The sequence below is a fragment of the Triticum aestivum genome, chromosome 2D (genome assembly GCF_018294505.1).
Source record: "Triticum aestivum cultivar Chinese Spring chromosome 2D, IWGSC CS RefSeq v2.1, whole genome shotgun sequence".
In the NCBI taxonomy this organism is placed as follows: domain Eukaryota; kingdom Viridiplantae; phylum Streptophyta; class Magnoliopsida; order Poales; family Poaceae; genus Triticum; species Triticum aestivum.
This window is the reverse complement of record NC_057799.1, coordinates 331,116,254-331,136,031: the sequence shown is the minus strand read 5'-3', so window position 1 is coordinate 331,136,031 and position 19,778 is coordinate 331,116,254.

Below are 19,778 nucleotides of genomic sequence, written 5' to 3'. Positions count from 1 at the left end.
GTGACCGGCTCTGTCCACCACACCTTGTCGCCACCACTCCCTCGCTGATTGATCCGCAGCCACCACCGCCGACATGTCCGCAAGAGAGAGGAAAGGGGGAGGAAGGGAGGGAGTGAGGAAGCGTTCGGGTCTGGTCACCCCAGTCGCAGTCGCTTCGGGCAGAGCCGTTAACGGCGCATTGTCCGACGGATCAGACAAGAGCTCGGTGCTTTTTGCCATTGCCAAATTTTTCGTTTGGTGTAAAATATCACGAAACATAAAGTGATGGTTTTGTGCAGAGTAAATCGAAAAAAAACTACCACATTGCATGTTAGGTTAACAAAAAAACTACCACTTTTTTTATGTTTCAAAAAGCTACCACTTTTTTGGTTCCTTGTTCCAAAAAACCCAAGTCGCTGAACGATTAGGTTTTAAACACGGTTATGATAGGTAGGGCCCGCTCGTTAGGGTTCTGTCGGCCAGAGGCTGACGGCGCATGTGATGACAGCCATTAGGGTGCGCCATTCTGACCAGGGTCAAACAGACCGAGCCGGCTCACTCTATTTCCCCTTCCCAACCCTCTCTCTCTCACTCACTCGTTCACTCACTCCCACTCTCTCCCTCACTCTGTTCTCCCTGCTCGAGCTCGCCATCATCGCCAACCACCTCTCTTCCTCGTCGCCAGCAAGGATGCCTTCTTGGAATGATGGGGATGAGAGCTCCGACGACGACAGCATGGATGGTAACCTAATGGACATTGAGTACTTTGTAAGTATCATCCTCTCCCTCTGCCATTAGTTAGGTTTAGGGTTAGGGTTAGGTTTCATTCAATTTGGGATTTAGGGTTGAGGATCTACAACTATGTGTGGATTCTTTGGTTGATTAATTGGTTTAGCCAGTGCTTGATGGATCTGCAAATATTGGATGGATCCTATATCTTATTTTGCTTGTACTGTGTGTAGAACACACCTGACACCATCCCTGAGCCACTGTTCTGTGGTGCTCCCATGGAGGAAGTTCCGAAGTGCACACTGCACCAGATGATGCCTAGGAAGTGTGTTGCTATTGAAGGTGCTAACACTGGAAGGAGGTCTTATGGATGCCCTGTTTAGGTTAGTTTGATTAAGCAGCAGCAGTTTTGCTTCCAATTAGTAGTCTAGCTCAAGTTTATATGGAATTAGTTTGCACAAGAGTAGTTTCTATTTGTTGGCAAATGCTATCTCTTTGAACTGAATTAAGTTCTAAATGTGCACATCAAAATACCTACAAGTGTTTATATCTACAGACTCTAAATTTATAGGTGCAAGTGTTGTCTGACTAAACTGAATTCAATTATGAAATTATAGCTACAAGTGTTGTCTGACTGAACTGAATTCAATTCTGAATTTATAAATGTTGTTTGATTGAAGAGGGAGGTGTGAACTGTGGTGTAGTGCAGTGGGTTGATCTTGTCTGGCCTTATGTACTTAAGAACTACCTCATCAAGCTGTGGGAAATGTTCCATGAGTAAAACCTTGGCAGGATTCAAGACAAGCATGTATATGAGGATGAGGTTGCCAAGTTGAAGGAGTATGATCATCTCTGCACTGAGTATCATAAAATGGTTGATGATGTTAGCAAGATGTTTGACTGGCAGGATGGTGTTGGCAAGATTGACTACCAGAAAGCAATGGATGCTGAGAAATTTGAGAACAAGGGAGAGTTAGAGATGGAGTTGAAGATGGAGAAGCTTAGGCTAGCAAAAGAAGAGAAGTGTATCCTTCATGCCCAGGCAGACATAATTCACAACACTAGGAAGGCTATGAAAGAGATCAAGATGGACATGGATATTCTTGCACAAGACAAGAAAGGGCTTGAAAACGTTGTTGCTGATCTGCTGAATGCTGGCCACGGGAGCAAGGAAAAGCATTTGCACAATGGTGGTTAAGTAAGTAAGTTGACCTACATATATAACAAGCCTTGCAAGATGACGGTAGGAGTATATTTTGTGTAGTCCTATGTGAACTGTTTAAGTTATGGTAATGGATATGGTAACTAGAGTGATAGTACACTTTGAGAACCTATGCAAAGTGTGGCTTATGTTAATTGTTGCACTAGACTATACTGTTCAGAACCTATCTATCTTAAGTAATTGTCGGTGGGAAACGACACCTATGGGATCACAAGAATCCCTACTACGGTTGCCGGGGCGCAGGGTTGCAAGAAGAGCGGGATTAGTAATCAGCACAAGGATCGTTTACCCAGGTTCTGGCCGCAAGGATGCGTAAAACCCTAGTCCTGCTTTGGTGGATGTATTGAGTGTTCTTGAGCCCTCCAACTAGCTATGGTGGCTGAGCCGTTTCAGAGAGCCGAATCCTCCTCCAGTACGCCATGGGCCTCCTTTTATAGTCAAAAGGGGCTGCCACAGTGGCACACGGGGGTGGAAAGGCGTACAGTGCTACGAGCTTATCGCTCATATTACAGGACAAGACGCATTTAATGCATCTCTTAGGTGTCCCCTTTCTTTATTGGGGACGGGAACGAGGCCCGTCCCGTCCGTCGCCACTCCTCCTTGCTTCGACACGCGCCCTGGCCAGTGATGCATGCGGTGCCATGTAGGCAGGCAGGCAGCTGAGGTGGCGCGATGGTAAAGTCTTCACGAAGATCTACATGCCGCCATGCAGGCGCTTGCTGAGTTGGCCTGGAAGCTGCATGTTGCCACGCAGGTGCCTGCCCAACTAGTTGGGTTGCCAGCTACATGCGAACGGCAGTGGAAACTTGGCTGGTGCGGGCCTGGAGGTGGCCCTGCTGGCGCCTTTGGTGAGGGCCTTGCCGGGCGGCCCGGCAAGGGTCTTGCCGTGGCGTGCTGTCGTCCCCGGCAAGGATCTTGCTGGGGGTCTTGTGGCTCTCCTCGGCAAGGATCTTGCCGAGGATCGTTGTCTTTTAATCCTCATCTAATCTTGAATATTCCTTGTCTTCACAAAGATCTTCATGCTACCACGGAGGTGCCTCCCGAGCCTTAGTTCCAACGTGATTGGTGGTGTTGGAGACCGTGGGCTCAAGGGTGGTACGCTCCGCTGGTGTTGGATGATCCGCCCCGACAAGGGCCTTGCCGGGGCCGCAAAGGCTGCCCCGGCAAGGGTCTTGCTGGGGGAACCTACTTCGTCTCTCTGCTCTTTTGTGGTCTCAGCCTTGGCGTTGCTCTGCTGTCTTGGGCTTCGGTTTTACCTCGGTTCACCTCCCCTGTTCTGCTTGGTGCGGCCGTGGGCGCGGCTCCGATTGTCCGTGCACAGGTAAAGGGGTACAAAGGTGCGCTCCTTCTTTTGTAGACCGACAGGAGCCCCCGGGCCTGGGCCACACATAAGTGCAACACGTTGTTGGGCTAGGCCCAAAACGGTGCGTGGGCAGGAGGGGCGGCTTTTACCGCGGTAATTTTCCGTCTACTGCGCTTCCCCATGACCCGCGTTGAATGCGCGACGTGGAGGGGTGCGTGTGACGTGAGCGGCAAGCGTGGGGCGTTTCCCGCATGCATGCGTCACATCGTGGTAAAGAGGCGGCTCGTGCCTTCCTCGTAAAAAGAGGGAGGCGTGGAGGCGCGGCACATTTACTGGATGGACTCGGGTCGCAGCCTTTAAGGCGCCCACGCCCCCTGATCACGGGGCGGGGAACGGTCGCCTCAACCATCTTTTCGGCCCTGCATGCCCGCCACGCGTCCTTCATGCAGGTGGCGAGCTGTGGAGACGGGAAACCGGGCCGTCGCTGGTTGTGGCAGCGGGTCGGTCCTAATTCCCGGCGCCTCCGCCGGCTGGATTGGTTGAGCGGGGCGGCCAGGTCTCGACCCCGCCCCTTTATAAAGAGGGGGAGAGAGAGTGCCACCCCACATTCTTCAGTATCCATCCCCTTCATCTTTGCTTCTTTCTTCCATCTGCCATGGAGAGAGGAGGTTCTGGGCCTTCAACGGTGGCAGTGAGGGTCGCTGCTCGTCAGCGCGTCCCTCCCTCCCTCGAGCCCGTGGCGGCGGAGCCAGCCACAAGAGGAAGGGGGTGGGGGCGTGGCTGAGGTCGCCGTGGTGGTCGGGGGAGAGGGGCATGAGGTGACGCGGCGGTCGTGCCTCTGCCAGCGGTGCCTCCCGCGATGGAGGGTCACGTTGGCGACCGGCCCCGCGAGTTCTTCATCAGGCTGCGCCGGCCACCACGTCGTCGTCTCCGTCTCCCCACCCCATTCGCAGCGGAGATGGAGCTCGATCCGCCCCAGACCCTCAGGTTGCACATGAGGGGCTGCGGGACCGGCGGTACACGAGTCGACGTTGACTTTCCCGCCCCTCACGTCATGTATCTCCATCGCGGGTGGAAGATGTTCGCCCGCGTCCATAGCCTGACGGTGGGGCTCGTCCTCTACTTCAAATTAATGGAGGGCGGCCTGCTCTCCGTCAAGGTCTTTGGAGATCTTGGGACTCGCCTGAAGTGCTGCGTGGAGAGCTCTTCTGACGATGAAGACTCTTCCTTGAGCGGGAGTGACGAGGACGACAGTGGCGACGAGGGAGTCAAGCGGCAGGATGCCGACTCCGACTGACCGCGCGGCTCCTCCCTCGGTCACGCGCCCTGCCGAGGGCCATCCTCGCCAAGCTCTCCTTCGGGGTGCTCCCCCTCGTCTCCATGGGCGGCTAGCGTAGGAGGGCCGGATAAGGCGAAGAAGGCGGGTGGCGGCCGTTAACTCGGAGTACGCGCGCACCGACGCCTTCGTCGCGTATTGGCGAGCCGCTGCCTCATCTTCCAGCTTTCTGCTCCTCGCACCTCGCCTAGGTGCTCTTTTTGCCCTCCCGCTGTCCTGTTCCATCTTCTGAGGAGAGAGACAAGAAAGCAATTACGGGCATCTCATCTCTTTTTTAATCCGTAAGCCTTGGGGCGTTGTTAAATTTAAAGCTTGTAATCCCCCTTGTTCATGTTTTTCTTTCCGTACGAACTGTACTTGTATGGGATGTTTTTAATGAAAAAGGGTGCTTGCCGGGTTCTTCGTGCGTGAGCGAGGCCCATGCCAAGGATGAATCCTTGTTATTTTCATAATAAACGTTATCGCCTGGCAACAGGCCTTGCCGTTTCTCTTCTTCGGCCGACCGTTCTCGCGCTTTTGGCGGAGGCAGGGGCTCGACGACAAGGACCAAAGGCATCTCTTCTGCCATGGGAGCGGCTGTCTCCATGGCCAGGGCTTGACGCCCTACCGGAGCCAGTTGCTCTTTGGCAGGCTCAGTGTGCACTACAACATCCTTGCCAGCAGTCCCAGGGGGCTCGGTGGGAAGGTACTTGTCGGGACCTGATTTCCTCCGCTTGCTCTACCCTATTGACGGTTCGATGGATGGCTGAGTTAACCGGAGCAAAAAGGTACCTGGTTCCACAGGTAGCTTGAATGCGGCACGCTTCGACAGGTAATCGGCGATGTCGTTCTCCGCTCGGGGAATGTGCTCCACTTGGATACCGTCAAAGCGCTCCTCCAGCTTCCTCACTTCATCCACGTGGGCCTCCATCAATGGCCTCTGGTTATCCTTGTTGACTTGTCTGCCGACAAGCTGCGAGTCACCCCTGACGATGAGCTTCTTCACCCCGAGGTCTGCCGCGATTCTGAGACCGGCAAGCAGCCCCTCGTACTCAGCAGTGTTGTTTGTGGACATCTCCCTGGGAAAGTGCATCTGGATTACATACTTGAGGTGCTCTCCGGTGGGTGCGACAAGCAGCACATCGGCACCGGCGCCTTGCAGCGAGAAAGCCCCATCAAAGTACATGATCCAGTTGCGGTCTACTTCCTTGCCGGGGAGAGCGGTCTCCTGGATTTCTTCGTCGGGCGTTGAGGTCCATTCTGCAATGAACTCCGCCAAGACTCTGCTCTGGATTGTCGAGGTACTTTCAAACTTCAACCCAAAACTTGACAACTCCAGGGCCCATTCCACAATCCTTCCGGTCGCATCTGGGTTATGCAGTATCCGTTGCAATGGGAGGCGGGTGACGACAGTGATCTCGTGGGCTTGGAAGTAATGACGCAGCTTCCTCGAGGCCATAAGGAGGCCGAAGAGCAATTTCTGCACACCGGAGTACCTCGACCTAGCCCCCTGCAAGAGGGAGCTGACAAAGTAAATCGGGTGCTGCATCATCTTCTTCTTTTGCACCACCTCACTTGACTGCGCGCGCGCTGCCTTGGTGGCATCATACTCTGCCGGGGGCCTTGCCTTGCCGGCACCAGGCCCTGCCGGGGGAATCTTTGGCTTGCCATCCGCTGGCTCTACCGTCGCCACTGCCTCCTTGTCGACCTCCCTCTGTGCCACCAGTGCGGCGCTGACCACTTGATTCGTTGCCGCCAGATACAGCAGCAACGACTCTTGTGGTTTAGGCGCAACTAGTATTGGCGTGGAGGAAAGGTATTTCTTCAGATCCTGCAACGCCGCCTCGGCTTCTGGGGTCCACTCCATTGGGCCTGGCTTCTTCAAGATTTTGAAAAAGGGAAGGGCACGCTCGGCGGACTTGGAGATGAATCGGCCCATGGCGGCGACGCAGCCGGTGAGCCGATGCACATCTTTGATCCGCTTGGGCCCCTCAATCTGCTCAATAGCTTTGATTTTGTCTGTGTTTGCCTCGATCCCGCGCTGCGACACAAAGAATCCAAGAAGCTTGCTAGAAGGAACGCCGAAGACACACTTCTCAAGGTTCAGCTTATGGTTGATCTTGCGCAGGTTGGCAAATGTCTGTTACAGATCTTGCACAAGAGTTGCCCCGTCCTTGGTTTTGACCACTATGTCATCCATGTATGCTTCCATATTTCTATGGAGCTGGGGTTCAAAACCAATTTGGACTGCTCTTGCAAACGTCGAGCCAGCACTCTTCAACCCAAAAGGCATCCGTAAAAAGCAATACGTACCACATGGGGTGATGAATGCTGTCTTCTCTTCATCCTCTCTTGTCATGAAGATTTGGTGGTAGCCCGAGTAGGCATCGAGGAATGACAACAGATCACACCCGTCCGTGGAGTCAACAATCCGGTCGATGCGCGGCAACGGGAAGGGGTCCTTAGGACAAGCCTTATTAATATCTTTGTAGTCAATACACAGCCTCCACTTCCCATTTGCCTTGCGCGCTACTACCGGATTGGCCAACCACGTCGGGTGGATTACTCCTCTCACCAAACCTGTCGCTTCCAACTTCCTGATCTCCTCTGTAATGAACTCCTGACTCTCCAGAGCCTGCTTTCTGACCTTCTGCTTGACGGGCCGCGCATGAGGGCAGACAGCTAGGTGATGCTCAATCACCTCCCTGGGAACACCGGGGATGTCGGATGCTTGCCATGCAAACACGTCGACATTCGCCCGCAGGAAGGTGACGAGCGCGCCTTCCTATTTGCTGTCAAGGGTGGAGCCTATGGTGAAGGCCCCTCCCGTGCCATCCTCCCTGGCGGACACCTTCTTGGTCTGCGGTGGCTCGGCTCTGGATTTCTTGCTCTTGCCGGTAGAGCTCTCTAGCACGTCCTCGACGTAGCGCAACACTCCAAGGTGGTGCGCTTGCCGGAGTGGGTGCGAGAAGTCTTGCCGGGCTTCTTCTTCCCTCCCGGGCCTTCATCGTCAGGAGCAAGTGCCTTGACGATAGATGCTGCAACTGCTTCCCGGTAGAGTTGGTCGGCGCAAATCAGTGCGTCCTTCTTGTCAGAGGGGACGGAGATGATGGTCAACGGCCCGGGCATCTTTAGCATGTTGTAGGCGTAGTGTGACGCCGCGATGAACTTGGCTAGTGACGGGCGGCCGAGGATCCCGTTGTAGGGCAAGGGGATCTCGGCCACGTCGAAGACAATCCTCTCCGTCCTATAGTTCAACTCTCTTCCAAACGTCACGGGCAGTGTGACCTTCCCCTTCGGCTGGCTCCTCCCCCGATTGACCCCTTGAAACGTGCCCGTTTCCTCGAGGTCTCTATCAGGAATTTGTAGCCTTTTGATCACGACGGACGAGATCAAGTTCAGGCCGGCCCCGCCGTCGACCAACATCTTGTTCACCTTGAGGTTGCGTATCGTTGGTGAGAACAACAGTGGCAAACACCCGACAGGGGTTGTGCGGTCAGGGTGGTCCTCGGCGTCAAAGATGAGGGGCGTGCTGGACCACTTCAGCGGCTTCTGAGCGTCGAATGATGGCTCCGCTGCTGTAATCTCACGGCCCCACAGCTTGAGCTGGCCGTGAGAAGTATGCAGCGAGGCGCCACCATCGACGCACATGGCCTCCGTAGCCTTCTGGAACTCTTGCTCACCGGACTCGTCGTCCTCGTTGTGATCATCGTCTTCTTGTTTCTTGTCACGGCCCCGGGCGGGCCTCTCTTGCTGGTTGTCCTTGCCGGGGCGGCTTCCTTGGCCGCCACGCTTCTTGCCGGATCCCTCGGCACCGTCCTGACCTTTCTCCTTGTCCCGCCTTTCATACTCGGCCTTTTGCTTTTCAGGAAGCAGCTCGACTTGCCGGCAGTTCTGGTGGTCGTGGCCCTTGGTGCGGTGGATCTTGCAGTACAGCTTGCCGGAGCCCCCTGGCTTGTCGGCAGCTCCTAAGGCCCGGCAGGCGACGCACCCGGCAATCTTCTTGCCGGGGCTGTCTGCCCTGACCTTCATGGCAGCGCCGGTGTCATCAGATCCTTCAACGGCAAGTATGACCTTGCCCTTGCGTTTCCTGTTGCGACGCTGGCCCTTCTTCGTCGGGGCGGCGGCGTCTTCGTCGGTAGAGTCGGTTTCCGTGCCGGCGTCTTCGCCGGGGTACTTCCTTCCCTCTTCAGCCCGGGTGCATCTATCGGCCAGAACGTGGAGTTCGGCCACATCCTTAACCTTGGTCATCGCCATCTCTTCACGCATCTTGCGGTTGGGCACGTTCTGATGGAACGTGCTGATCACAGCGGCGGGATGAACGTCGGGGATGTTGTACTGCACCCGGCTGAACTTCTGGATGTACTTGCGCAGGGTTTCCCCTTCCTTCTGGGGGATGATATGCAGATCACTGGCCTGGCCATGAGCTTGGTGGCCTCCTGCGAAGGCGCCAAATAACTCATGGCACAGATCCGACCAAGAAGAAATGGAATTCGCCGGCAAGTGCATCAACAAAGACATAACATTGGGCTTCAGCGCCAGCGGGAAATAATTGGCAAGCACCTTGTCATCGCGAGCTCCGGCAGCCTGCATCGCGATTGTGTAGATGCTGAGGAACTCGGACGGATGGGTCTTGCCAGTGTACTTCTCGCCGACATCGGGCTTGAACATGGGGTGGGACGCCCACTGGAACTGCCTCCGCTCGCGGGTAAAGGCCGTGCAGCCCACCTTGTAAGGTAGTCCGCCGGAGCCCCCCGGTGCTGGGTGGTCCATAGCGGGTCCCGCCCGCTTGTCCGACTGGTGGCGTGTATCACACCGGCGCTCAATAGTGGTTCGAGCATCTTCGTGAGCTCGTTCTCGAAGAACTTGGCGCTGGTCGCGGTGGGTTCGCGGGTCGGATGACACTATAGAGATGTTATCACAAGCATCGTCATGACGGGCCAACGCCCGCGGCGGCTGGCGAGGAGGAGGAGAGTGCGCCGTGACCACAGCACCCCCGGTCCTCCCAGCGCTGGCATGTGGTGCCTCGGTGGAGCGCCGGCCCAAGGGTCCCGCGGTCGCGGATCGTCTTTGTTGGCGACGGCGACGAGGCTCTGGATGGTGGCCCTCCACTCGTCGAGCTTCTCCGCAGCAGGAGGGAAGTCGAGGAGCAGCTGCGCGCACGCCAAAGCTTCTGCTGGCGTGGGTGGCGGCGACAGCTGCGTGGACCATGGCGCGCTTCGACTTCTAACCACGTTAGAAGGGGCTCCATCACGACCCAGCGGCTGCGCGCCATTTTCGCCAGCGCTTCGGCGGGTATGCTGAACCCCTTCATCCCGCGGACGACGCACACGGCTCTTCCCATGGCGGTGCCCAGGGTCACCGGCGTGGTGACGCTGCTCGTCGCGCACACCATGGGAAGAGCGCGCAGTGGTCGCCGGCGTGGGCGTCTTGGAGGTTGCTGCGCCGCCCGTGGGCGGCACAACGACACTCCCGGAGGGCCCCGCGCCGCCCGCGGGGGGCCATCTTTAAACTTGGTGATGTGCGACCCGTCGCCTGGCGCGCGAACGGCCCAGCTCGCGGACCGCAGCTCGGATTCTCTCCGCGACCCGGCCGCTACTCGCCCGTAATGGCACGGGCCGTTCGGCCCCCGACGAGCCGATCGCCGTGGCCATCTTCTTCTTGGGAGCCATGGCGATGAAGAAATGCTAGGCTAACTACTAGACCAGTTGCGCCCCCTGCCTGGCGCGCCAAAGATGTCGGTGGGAAACGACACAAATGGGATCACAAGAATCCCTACTACGGTTGCCGGGGCACAGGGTTGCAAGAAGAGCGGGATTAGTAATCAGCACACGGATCGTTTACCCAGGTTCGGGTCGCGAGGATGCGTAAAACCCTAGTCCTGCTTTGGTGGATGCATTGAGTGTTCTTGAGCCCTCCAACTAGCTATGGTGGCTGAGCCATTTCAGAGAGCCGAATCCTCCTCCAGTACGCCATGGGCCTCCTTTTATAGTCGAAAGGGGCTGCCACAGTGGCACACAGGAGGTGGAAAGGCATACAGTGCTACGAGCTTATCGCTCGTATTATAGGACAAGACGCATTCAATGCATCACTTAGGTGTCCCCTTTCTTTATTGGGGACGGGAACGAGGCCCGTCTCGTCCGTCGCCGCTCCTCCGTGCTTCGACACGCGCCCTGGCCAGCGATGCATGCAGCGCCAGGTAGGCAGGCAGGCAGCTGAGGTGGCGCGGTGGTAAAGTCTTCACGAAGATCTGCATGCCGCCACGCAGGCGCTTGCTGAGTTGGCCTGGAAGCTGCATGTTGCCACGCAGGTGCCTGCCCAACTGGTTGGGTTTGCAGCTGCATATGAACGGCAGTGGAAACTTGGCTGGTGCGGGCCTGGAGGTGGCCCTGCTGGCGCCTTTGGTGAGGGCCTTGCCGGGCGGCCCGGCAAGGGTCTTGCCGTGGCGTGCTGTCGTCCCTAGCAAGGATCTTGCCGGGGGTCTTGTGGCTCTCCTCGGCAAGGATCTTGCCGAGGATCGTTGTCTTTTAATCCTCATCTGATCTTGAATATTCCTTATCTTCACAAAGATCTGCATGCTACCACGGAGGTGCCTCCCGAGCCCTAGTTCCAACGTGATTGGTGGTGTTGGAGACCGTGAGCTCAAGGGTGGTGCGCTCCGCTGGTGTTGGACGAGCCGCCCCGACAAGGGCCTTGCCGAGGCCGCGGAGGCTGCCCCGACAAAGGTCTTGCCGGGGGAACCTGCTTCGTCTCTCTGCGCTTTTGTGGTCTCGGACTTGGCGTTGCTCTGGCTGTCTTGGGCTTCGGTTTTACCTCGGTTCACCTCCCCTGTTCTGCTTGGTGCGGCCGTGGGTGCGGCTCCGACTGTCCGTGCACAGGTAAAGGGGTACAAAGGTGCGCCCCTTCTTTTGTACACCGACAGTAATGCAGTGAAGAACTGTTTTAGTTCTTTAGGTTGTTTTCCTATATTTAGCAATCCTGTGCTACATTCCTTTAATTTGGGCCTAAAAGCCTTAGGTATGCAATGTGGGCCTACTACTAGGTTGTTTTATTACTCTTCTGCCTGCCTACCAGCAACCATTACTACCGCTACTGCAGGATGCTGCTAACGCGACACTACGATCAGAGACCCTTCGAGAAACTGTGTGCGATGCAATAATCGCAAACGGTGGTGTATGAAAACCGTCAGAAATCTATAACACGTTTGCGATGACGGATGCATCAAACACGGTTTAGGTTTTAGTTGCGTGTGCGATGAAGGGCATACGGTTCAGTTCAATTAACTGTTTGCGATGAGGAGGAACAAAAGAAACGGGCAGCCAGATGAAGGCGTGTGCGATACACAGCATACGGTTCACTCGGATGAACTGTTTGTGATTAGGCAACACAAAAGAAACAGGCAACCAGATGAAGGTGTGTGCAATATACAGCATACGGTTCACTCGGATGAACAGTTTGTGATTAGGCAACACAAAAGAAACGGTCAGCCAGATCAAGGTGTGTGCGATATACATTGTGTGAACTCTGTGGCAACCGTTCGCTCCCCAGGCGCCTCTTCGTGTACCGTGGCAACCGTCCACCGCCGCTTTGCCTTTCCTCTCGATTTGGAACTGTTGTCGCACTCTCTTCCTCCCTCCATTTGCCTTCACCCTTCCTTCTGCCATTGTTCGATCATCTTCTCCATGGAGGGAACATGCCGGAAACGACCCCGTTATTCTTGCCCCGATCTGAAAGATGACGTTGTGGAGGAACTCAATGATCGGTGCGACGTCATCACCTCGGCTAGCATGGCAGGTTCGTTCAAGACCATTCTCGACTCAACTAATAACATCATTACAAGGAACCCAAAGGGTCCAGGAGCGGTTTGATCTCCCCTATCTTTTTCGCCGTGACCCTGCTGACTGGCGCGGGGACGAGGGAAGCCTCACCTTGTGCAAGTTGATGTCGCTTGATAATGATACGTATGATGTTAAGATGCCATCACTTGAGGGAAAGTCTTGGGCAGGCGCAAATGGAGATTGGGTTGTTTATATTGGGTACAACTGCGAGTGGGCACTTGTGAATGTGTACACTCGTCACCGGGTTCCACTTCCAAAAATCTCAGACGACTGCCCAGAGGTTGAGTACACCGGTATTCTATGTGAGTTCAAATACGATCATGGGGCCTGTCGTCTACGTAAGATAGCAATTTGTCGAGTTCCCAACCGCTCTTGGGATTACACGAACTATGAAGTTGTTGCTATCTTCGACAAGCTTGTTGCCTTCCTTACTTCCACGCATCGATGGATATTGCTCAAAAATCAATTTCTGTACACGAATGAGTACTGTGATGCAATTCAATACGAGGGTCTTGTGTCTGCTTCCACCACTCGTGGCACTGTTTTTGCATGGAATCGTCATGCTTTCGGTACGTTTGTCTTCCACCATAATTATAATTGTTTCATCCACATGCATGCGGGTTAGCTAGTTTCCCTTTACTAATTAATTAACCTTCTTGTGTTTCCAAGGTCCTGTGAACATTCCACAACCTATACTTGAAAAAATTTATAACCAAGGGGGAGATGACGATGTTGTTGATCACGAGCATGAGGATGAGCCGGACCCATATACTCAGTGGCGCCTGGCAACTTACTCCAATGGATCACCTCTTCTTGTCTGTATACAGGGCGATGTTACTAAGGAAGCAGGTGTTGTCTCGCATGGTCGTACTCTCTGGACCTATTCCAACATCTGTTGTAGGGTATTCGGGATGGATACTAGTGTACTAGCGCCAACACCTTCTCCTGGGTTCGGTATTGAAGGTCTTGGAGGAAACGCGCTCTTCCTTGGACAAAACTATCCAATGATGGTGGAAGGTGATCCAGCTGCTGTTGACACAATGTTACTACCATTTATGAGAAGCAACTGTATCTATACCTCGGACATTGCTATGCTTCCCTACCATCCCAATATGGGTCCTGACATAGGCCGCTTCAGCCTGGATGATCAGTCCTGCGTTGGTCTCGAGATTGACAGTAGCTGGCCCTTCCCAGAGAATCACTTCTGGTTCAAAGCAAGCATTTCCAACGCCGACGAGTGGTTGAGCTGAAGTTCATTTTGTCGCTTTGTTATTTGTTGTGTGAGAAAAACTTTACTAGAATGTTTTGTTGGAAATGATCTATAATCCAACGTGTATCCTCGTTGTCGTTGTGGGCTGATGACTTGTTGTATGTAATCAATGGTACATTTGCATATGCATCCATCAACTCACGCCTGCTAGTGGTGTCCATATGAACAGTGCTAGGGATTTTAGTTGCAAAAATTAGATAGTGCTAGTGTTTTTTAGCTGCATATTTTGACAAATCGCAGTGTTACAAGGTTGACAAATGGCAATATTACTAGATAAACAAATGTCAATCTTTCTAGTTTGACAAATGGCAACATACCCAAGATGACAAATATGCAAATCTTACCCAATTGTTTGTACGTGGTTGCACACGGGTCATGCAAAACAACTGTTTGTGTTGAGGGATGCAGAAATCCTGCTCGGCACATTTTCCCTTGGCTTCCCGGGGAAGCTGTCGGTTTGCATCCGGGTGTTTTAACTAAGACGTTTGCGATGAGTGTTTTATATTTAAAAACCATTGACATTTTTTTCAAAATAAAACCGTTTGATAAGTCTGTACATTAAGAGAGAAAAATGCAAGTTCGTTCAAACCATATCTTTCATTCAGTCACACTGCGAATTTATATTCATATGATCGAAAATTCAAGATACAGTATTAAACACCAAAAAAACTATTTCCGGTGGCGGCGGGGGCGGCGTGCTGCGCCGTCGTTGTCGTTGTCATCCTCCGGGACGCCGTTGTTGAAGTCTTCAAGGCAGCACAAAATGTTCTTCACCCGTAAATCAAACATCATGTCGTCGTGCGATCGACGGGCGGGGCGCGGGAGGATGGCAACTGGCGGCGCTGAGAGGTAGCGGTCGACGGCAGCATCCCATGCCGCTGAGAGGTAGCGGTCGACAGCCGCCTCCCATGCCGCTGAGAGGTAGCGGTCGACGGCAGCGTCCCATGCCACGGGCACGGGCGCGGCGGGTGCAGCCAAACGCACGGGGTCGACGCCACGATGGGTGGAGGGGCGTGCACGGGCATGGGCACGGGCGCTGGCGCTGGTATGTACACGAGCTCACGCGGGTCCACGGAGACCTCGCTGACGCCCGCAGCTTCCAGCTCTGTGATAGTGCTCGGCAACCGGCCCGTCTATGCTACGGGGATGGTCGCTGGCGCGGGCGCGGGGATGGGAGCTGGGACGGGAGCGGGGGCAGCAACCGCCGTGGCCAGCTCATTCTGGGCCATGTCCATGAGTCGCCGCTCCTCCTTATGACTCCTCCGGCTCGGAGTCGACTTCACCAAACTTGAAGACTAGTGGCAGATGATCTTTCTGTGCCACGGTGTTGGTGGAGGTCTGCGGGAGGGAGGGGAATGGGAGGCGAACAGTAAGGCCGCCCGTATTAAACAGCGGCTCGGGCGCCATTAATGGAGAGGAAGGTGGGCGGCCATGGAAGTCAAAGGCCTCGCTTCCCAGTGAGCCTGCGCAGCGTACAACTCGCATGCTTCCCGGTGAGCCTGTGCATTGGAGGACATCTTGCACGCCTCTCGGTAAGCGTGTGCACCGGACTACACTCGCACACCTCCCATTCAGTCCAGGTCAAGCAGATGTCCGCACAGCACCTCCTACAGCCATTAAAACCAAGACACGTGGCGTCACGTGAATGCACTACAAAAAATACACTTCCGTGATGATACGTGTTTGTCACAGTAGGTCGCGTTTTTTGTCATGCATGTACATCCATGACAAATTTATGACAGAATCAAGATAGTCATACTTCTGTTGTCGTAGAAGTGTTCCATGACATTACCAAAATTATCATCATGGAAGTGTCCACTTCCATGACGATAAATCGCGCGTCACAGAAGTGCTTTCGTCAAGGGTGACCGACACGTGGCATCCACCGTAACGGAACGCCGTTAAGCTACCGGGTCGGGTTTTGGATCCGATAACCCGTTAACAGCCCCGACCAATGGGGATTTTCCACGTGTAAAATCATCATTGGCTAGAGGAAACACGTGTCGGCTCATCGTTGGGACAGATGTCATCCACTCACTGGACAGAAGGCGCCTACGATACGTCGACACGTGGCACGACCCAATAGTGGCCCATTCCTGTGAAAAGGCCGGCCCGTTTGACTTGGTTAAAAGCTGGCGGGCCGGCCCATGGAAAGCCTGTTAACGGCCTGTTCGCATATAGCCCATTTACAGCCCGCTAACCCAAGGCCCGTTACGCCCTATCCGAATTAGGCCCAGTAGCGTCATCTGGGCCATCCAATATGATTCCAGCCCGTTTTCACTTCTGGCCCATGTATAGCCCATGACGTCTTTCGGCCATATGAGGCCCTTTGTAACTCTTGGCCCATTAGCAGCCCGTGCTGAAACTGGCCCGTAATGAACAGTGTATTACTTTACACCCATTAATGGCCCGTGGTGAAACTGGCCCGTAATGAACAGTGTATCACTTTATACCCATTAATGGCCCGTTATTCCGTTGGGCCGTTTCTAGCCCAAGTTAACTTTCGGCCTTCTAAGGGCCCATTTATTCTTGGGCTCATTTGCAGCATTTGGTTACTTACGGCCCGTTACTGTCAGTTTCTGCTTGTGGGCCAAATTCAGCCCGTCGTTACAGTCGGCCCGTTTGTGGACCGTTAGTCTGTTGGGGCCATTTTCATAGCATCACCAAATACGGCCTATTAACGGCCCGTTATGGTCAACCCATAAAACGTACGACTTCCATTAAAGGCACGTCTACGACCCATTAAAGGCCCGTACAAGACCCATAAATGAGTCGGCGGCCCATGGATCCTACGAGACGTAGAAGGCCCATGGATCCTACGAGACGTAGAAGGCCCATGGATCCTATGAGACGTACAAGGCCCATGGATCCTACGAGACGTACAAGGCCCATGGATCCTACGAGACGTACAAGGCCCATGGATCCTACGAGATGTAGAAGGCCCATGGATCCTATGAGACGTAGAAGGCCCATGGATCCGACGGCCCGTGAAGGGCCATGGTCGGGCGAGTTGGCCCCCGTTTGAACGATATAGCATATTCAAAGAATTATCCTACTCAATACTATCACCTCTAAAAAGCATACACTATACAACAAAGAGATCAAGGCATAGAAAGGTAGAATAATCCTACACTATACAATAAAGAAATTACAGCCGATTATACCCACTGGGCATTATGGTTCGGCACAGGTGATAATAAAGCATACACAAACAGCAAATTACATACACTGGGCAAATACAGCTCATACATCATGGACGCACATCAACTTAACTCCATTTGAACTATAATCTCTTCAGAAAATAGGATTGGCCGGATTCAGATAGCACAAATTTCAGTCTGCAAAATCTCCAATTCCTTCATGGTTACCTCAGTGTCTTGTTTCATTTTGTTGACTCCTGCATCTAATACCTGCATGTCCAGTCTCAACTTGTTGATTATACGTTGACAATCATGTACACGTTGTCTTGCCACCTCTAGTTGATGCTCGAGAACATCAGCAATTCCAATTCCAATCCATAATCATTCGGTAACGGCCATGCCGCACTGCTCGCAGATCTTTGTGTTGATGTCACTTCATCCAGAAATGTCTCTGTAAGTACACATGACTAGGGCAAAAATATAGTTACAACAGTGAAGCGAACAAGACACTATTTTGTACTACATGGAAAAACAGGACTAACAATAATGTTACACGTCACTTTCAAAAAAAATTGTTACACGTCATGAAGCATAAGAAGGTGATATTTTAAAAATTATAAAAAAGATAGTCTGTGCAACCTGCATACAGAAATCCCTCTTAGCTCACCAGAGGAGCATGATGTTGGGCCCAATCGAAAACACAGACAAGTTACAAATTTAGATAGCACGTTGCGTATAAGTAAGCAAGCAGTTGGCCATTCTGTGCCTCAATTAAAGTCTTAGCGAGCATAATGAACAGCAGAGGGTTTCATACAAACATACTACAGCAGGCAAAACTATGCAATCATTAGCGTAGTATAAACTAGATTGTGAGCCTCATGCAATAATAGTTGGTTAATAGACTTCAAAGCTTCAGGCACACTTCAGTAGAGTAATTAAATGGTAAGGCCTTTAATTATGTCAACTAATAGTGATACAAGTACCGAACATCAGGCATGATTATTTGGGCATCTCATTAACTGAGGACAAATAAAGCAATTGAAAGAGAAAATTAACTATGCCTGAAACAAACAAGGAATTGAACTGTTGAGTTGCATACAGTGACTTACCTTAGCAGGTTGAAGAGGCTCAGCGCAGCTCCTACTTCTCTTGCAAGGCTCCTTCCTAACATCTTGTACTTGGAAATCCTCAATCTTATCTTCATTGCACCCCCTCTGCAAGGTGACACAAACTAGTTACTCGTCCCCTTGGAAGATAAATATGCATACTTTCCAGTCTGTGAACACAAAAGGATGAGATTATAACAAAACAACACCACATAATGAAACATGCCGCATCTCTTGCACTTGCACACAATGAAATGAGCATTTACTATGTCTGCACTATGTAAAACCTAGGCATACCTTCGAACTGGATCTCCAGGTACTCTTGGAGAGCCTACTGTAGTGTACAGCCAAAGACAAGGCCCCACTACAGCAGCCCTTAGTGTTAAAATCATTGACAAGCTCTGCTAGAGTGTTAGGTCAAGAACAGCAAGTAATCAAAGCAAACAGTCCTAGTATGGCTGGCTGATGCAAACAAGCAATTAAAAAAATGTGTGAGCAAATCTTACATATCAAGAAAAGAAGCAAAGAAGGAGGCTTAAAGACCATCACTTGACTGACCAGATTTAAGGGGCATTTAAACATCATGTGCAACGTATGAACTAACATAAACATTGCATATTCCAGATTCTACAATGGAATGCACATGTATTAGGTTATGCCATGTATGATGATGCCTAAATGTACAGATAGCAGGCAGGAGTCATTCATCATTGCACACACAATTGAATTGCAGGTTAAGGGCCAGTTCGATTCCGCCTTTTCAGGGCATATTGTCAAAATAAGCCATAAAAGATGTAAAGAAGTCATTTTTGAGTTATGGGCTTGGGCTTAACTAATTTCGCTTTGGAGGGGTGTGTTTCGGGTAGAACCTCACTAAAAATTGAAGGGAAGGGGAATAGTGAAATGACTCTGTTGTCTGCCTATATTACACTCAAAATGCAACTGATGACGCCCGTGTCACACCTGACCCTCAAGTAAAAACAAACACGCAAGCATTCATTGCCCTGCCCGCTTGCATCTCCTCTCCCCTTTCCCTCTACCTCGATCCCCTGCCTGCAGCACTAGGGTTCCTCCAGCGAGCCGTCGCCACTGGTCCCATCTGGCCTGGTCCTCGACAGTGCTATGTCCAGCTAGGCTACATGGCCGGCGGGTAGGGGCAAATCTCCCTGGCTGCTCCTCCCTCTGGCGCCGTGTAACACCCCGGATGTAACTTTCCATATTTGTAACTCGAACTCTTGCCATTTTCGGCTATGTGTTATGATATTCCCTTCGTGGTCGGGTTTTGTCTTTCGTTTTGCATTTTGTTCATGTCATGCATCTCATATCATGTCATCATGTGCATCGCATTTGCATACGTGTTCGTCTCATGCATCCGAGTATTTTCCCTGTTGTCCGTTTTGCAATCCGACACTCCCACATGCACCGGCGCACCCCTCTTGTCTCTTTTCGTGAGCGGGTGTTAAACGTTCTTGGAATGGACCGAGTCTTGCCAAGTGGCGTTGGTACACCACCGGTAGACCACCTGTCAAGTTTCGTTCCATTTGGAGGTCGTTTGATGCTCCAACGGTTAACCGGTTGACCGCAAACGCCGTTTGTGTGTTGCAGCCAAACACCGCTCCAAAACAGCCCAATAACCCATCTAACTCACTTCCATGCTCTCGGTCGTTCGATCACGATCGTGTGGGCGAAAACCGCACTCCATTTGGAGTCTCCTAGCTCCCTCTACCTATAAATATGTGATCCGCTCCGAATTTTTCGCGCAGACCAACCCTAACCCCCTCCCCTCTGCGCCGTCGGACACGTCCGGCCCGAGCCAGACGAAATCGCCTCCGCCCCCGCGCCAACCCCGCGCTACCACGTGGCAGGCGCCACCGCG